Here is a 4,715-nt window from a genome sequence, read left to right on the forward strand (position 1 = left end):
CTAAAACTGCTAAGAAAAAGAAAATGAACCGATGTGATTAAAATTCTGTCAACTATCCGCCATTTAAGTTGCAGAAGTCGCCATCAAAGTCTCTTACAAAAAAAAAATATATATCCAAAAGCAGACGTGCCCAGAAATACTAATTGCCTACCACCAAAAAAAAAAATCCACAACACAAAAAAAAACAACCTATGCCAGCCAAAGCTGACTAGTGAAGAAGCAAATATACCCGAAAATCAAAAGTCAAACTTGTCTGCAACTTTGTGTCTAACACAGCCAAGAAACAGTGAGCTAAAAAGCCGCAAGAACACAAAAAGTGCAGCAAGCACGAAGAAGTAAGTCTTAACCAAAAATTCAATACAATAAATACTAAAATCGCCGTAGAGTCGAAAAGGCCAAGAAGGCAGACATCGAAGGCATAGGTATAGAGTCAGCACAGCAAGTTCATTGACGACATTTTCCTGGAAATAACAAACAACGAAAAAACTTAAAAAAAAAGCAGAAAATAACAAGAAAGTAAGAATATTGTTGGTCAAGTAAGAATCACGAATAGGTTCGAAATGCATTAAGCAAATTGTAGAAACGAGTGTTTGAATACCAAATTAAGAAACATACACACACACGGGCACTCGAAAACACTTCGTAAAGAGCGAAGTAGACATCGAAAGGTGTAAAAATAATATAAAAAGTAATAAAAAAAATTAAAGTGCCACCAAACCAGAAACAAAAAACCCCAACTCAAAAAGAAAAGTGCAAATAGCGCCAAAATAAAGCGAAAGAACACCACACTTAAGAACCTGAGGAAGCAGATAATTGACCACAGTCCGGGCAACAACCACAACAAACAACTTGTGTCAACGTTGACGCCAGAGTCAGAATATAAAAACAAAAAACAAGAAAACTAAAAGAGTCATAGGGTCCCTTGCGACTGTAAAATAAAAATTTGTATCTTTCGCTGTTGCTGGTCACCTTCTGCCGGTCACCATTTAATGCTAACAGCAGCGACGGGCGCATGTTTGATAAATATTAACATTTTGTTATAGGTATGTATGTGCATATATATAGCATCCGCTGTCCTTTTTATGTACCAACCTGATGGCATTTTATTTCTCTATGCTTTTCAGTAGTCAGTCATTACTCGCATTTGATTGAACTTTTCTTGAAATTACGTGGAAGAGTTGAAGCAATGAAAGGTTTTTTAGATGAGTTTCGTAAATTAAAAAAGTGAAATTGAAACCATTAAGTTTTGATAAATTTTACAGAATTTTAAATACATTTGTAATAATTTTTATAGAGCACTACTGTAGTTAAAAATTTTAAAATTTTAAACAAATTCGATTCTAAGCCATCTTTTCGCTTACACGATACTGATAAATCAGCCAGGTTGCCTCTTAAACTATATATCATGGATACGAATTACTTAGAAAAGAAAGCCTTAAATTATAGTAAAATACTGAAAACAGGTGGCAACCCTCCTCAAAAATATTTTCGGCAGTAAACTTTCCTAAATCTCTCCAGTTTGATACCCATATTGCAATATTTAATTTATCGAATCATTTAAATTTAATTAAAATTTCAAAACATGTGGCAACCTCCAAAAAAAATATTTTCGGCTGTAAGCCTTCTCACACCTCTTTCATTTGACAGCCGCATTCGATTCCATGCCTTAGTTTGCGAGTAATACGCGTACAAACATACAGACAGACAAAGAAACATAAAAATTCTAAAAAAAAAATTGCTGATATAACTTCTGTTACTGTAATAAAGACCCCCTTAATAGACTAATGGGTCTAAAGTTGACCGCTCTGTGAGTTAAGCGAAGGCAAAAAGAAAACTATTTATAAATACTGAAAAAACAATAATAATATGGAATAAATTTCTGACTTAGCTTCGCTTAAATGTCTTTCTATTGCGTAAACTCTCGCTTTGCTTTTAATCTGGTTCGCTCGCTTGCATGACATCACCTCAGTATTTAAAATATTATTGAAGCGGCATTTTTTTTAATAAAATACGTAAAAGTACGTACGAGTACGAATGTATTAAAAACATACACACATACATATGTATGCACACATACCAGCATGTGATTGTACTTTTTTCTGACATTCAAATGTGTGCATATGCAAATAAATTGGCAGTAAGTTTAATTTGTAATTACTCGTAGTATTTGATGCTTAATTGTCTTAAAAAATAGTAAAATTTTAAAGCGAAATAAATCCGCTGGCTAAAAAAATACCTTAATTATAGGTGATTGTTGTAAGTAACTAAATTTTATTCCTTGAACTCAAGATTAGTATTCTTGAAATTAAATTTTACATTCACTTCCAATAAAAGTGCCTTCACACGTAGCCAAAAGGCCAACTGAAGTCCAAGACTTAATTTATTTGGTTTGTTCATTTACTCGTAGTTTAACTCTTGCTGCCTTTGCAGGCGTGTAAAGTTTTTCAAGTTTTCTATACATTTATAAAACAGTCACTGCGTACCAAAAAATATGCCGCTATAGAGGATTTTCAAAACATCCTATAGATTTTATACGGACGTGGATAGGTAGCGATCACTATAGAGACATACAATTTTTACAAAGAAAGAACTTTATTATGCTTTTACTAGTACGTACATGCACTCCCATACAATGTTTTTTTTTCGTTTCTTTTCTGTATTTGTTTTTTTTTTATTTAGTTTCCATTATGTCTCAATTACAATCATGGTACAATTATTACAGTTATTGGCTTTCCAGAGAGCGCATATTCCGATCTTCTAACAAATGTGCATGTACAAGTATGAATATAAAAAAAAATATTTTTTTCTAACTAATATTTATTTATAAACTTTTTTTAATTACCATTCTTCCAAAAAATTGTTTTTTTTTTATAAAATAAACTCTTTTCTAAAGACTATCCCTTTTCCAATTTTTTTTATAAAAATTTACATATTCCTTAGAAAAAATTTTTTCTGAAGACTAGGTTTTTCTATAAATTCATTTTTTGTAATTGTTGTATGTTTATTTCTAGAAATTGTTGATAAAAAAGCTAAGTAAAAATTTGTAATATTAAAAAAAAATGTTAAGCCCACTCAATTTTCTTATGAACGCCAAAACACCGCTCAAAGTTTTCCATGCATTTTATATGAAAAAAAAAACAATTTTTCCTACAAATGGTACAGAATTCTTAAGAATCAGTATTTTTCGACCGGACTATGCTTCTCTGCAGGAGATTCCCAATAATAATACCCACTTGTTTATTTAACCATTTTTTCATAGTAACTATGACTTATAGGTCCGCCTAAAACCCCGAAAAATGCAATGGTTAAATAAACAATTAGGTATTATTATTGGAAATCTCCTGAGAAGAACAAGAGTTTTCCGACCGACGATTATTGATTTTCAAGATTCTGTAGCATTGCTACGAAAAATTGATTTTTTTTTGCATATAAAATACATGGAAAACTTTGAGCGTTTTGAACACTCTCTAACTATTTTTTTGATTTAGAACAATCCTAGGGGTGAGAGCATTAAAATTCCGACTTTACTTTTTTTTGAACCACCCTAATGTATACTCACTGCATGCTGTACGTGTTTAGCTCTTTGCGAGTCCTATGTACTTTAATACAACATATAAGGCTTTCTCTGATTTTTCATTTTCTTTACCTAATGCATAATTATTTTAATCCTCGTAAAATATTCTTTATTATCTGAGTAGATAATAGATTTAATTATTATAAAAATTACTCGTTCTTTATCATTTCGATTATACGACTCAAATAATGACCGTAATAAAACTTGAATATGAATGTATTTCATCTGCAAACATACTCTGTAGGAAAATACTTATGAATTTCATGACTTTATCACAGTAGTTAGGGCGTTAGTTAAGTGCTTGGTCTCATCGTCTTCAACATGTTCGGTGCATATGAAATCGTAGTCGCTTGTGCCCAGTTAAGTGCCAAAGAGTAACCTAATGTAATTTATTTTTAATATAAAAATAGCATTTTTAATGAAGGGGTAACCACCGAGCCTGACCTGGCTATGGCCCTCTATATTAACTGCGTTCAGAGTGTACCCACTTAGTAACCATGGCTTTCGAAGAAGATCCACTGAGACAAAATGGATCCGGTCCTACAACGGCAGTTAAAGATTATTCTAGTTTCAACTCGCCAGGGACCTCATTGCTTTCGATTCCACAGCGGACTGGTACGGAGCACACCGTTAGAGTAGAACTGCACACCAAAACTTTTGGGCGTTCGTGCTTTCAGCCTTATGACTCAAGCCTAAAAAGCGCTGAACTGCTGGAAAGCTTAGTATTAGGTTCCAACATGAGGAAGTTGGCAATGGCTCACTGTTATAAAATATACAGTATATTTTGCTTTGCTGCCCTTACGCTTAAGTGCACATTTAAGATACCTACCCCAAAATGCGCATCTGAGACATTATTTTTATCATTTATAAGCAAACTGCTCCAATAGATGCATTCAACATACCTGCACATTGGCGATAGCTGCCTTAAAAATTGTGCAACTAGTATCAATTATCAAAGAAAGTATTACGTTTACCTGCACTGGCCTACAATTACCTAATTTTACAAGCTTTTATTTATTTTACTCATATCGCAGAACAACGGAAATGGCTATCAATTTTTCTAGTTATATAGATAATAAGATACCATTCGAAAAAAAATTTCGCTTGCATTATTTTCTACGTGATAAGTGCTTCTCCATTA

General features: G+C 32.6%; 1 long non-coding RNA gene across 1 annotated transcript in view; it reads right to left on the reverse strand.

Moving 5' to 3' along the window:
- Positions 1 to 2,066, reverse strand: part of LOC108366895 (uncharacterized) — a 14,218-nt gene extending 12,152 nt beyond the window's left edge. The window contains exon 1 of the long non-coding RNA XR_001848172.1: positions 2,056 to 2,066. This is a non-coding gene — a long non-coding RNA (uncharacterized LOC108366895). The remainder of the gene's footprint in view (positions 1 to 2,055) is intronic.
- Between the last annotated feature and the right edge of the window lie 2,649 nt (positions 2,067 to 4,715).

The sequence above is a fragment of the Rhagoletis zephyria genome, unplaced genomic scaffold, assembly GCF_001687245.7.
Source record: "Rhagoletis zephyria isolate East Lansing unplaced genomic scaffold, Rhagoletis_zephyria_1.1 Rzeph_scaffold_02436, whole genome shotgun sequence".
NCBI lineage: Eukaryota > Metazoa > Arthropoda > Insecta > Diptera > Tephritidae > Rhagoletis > Rhagoletis zephyria.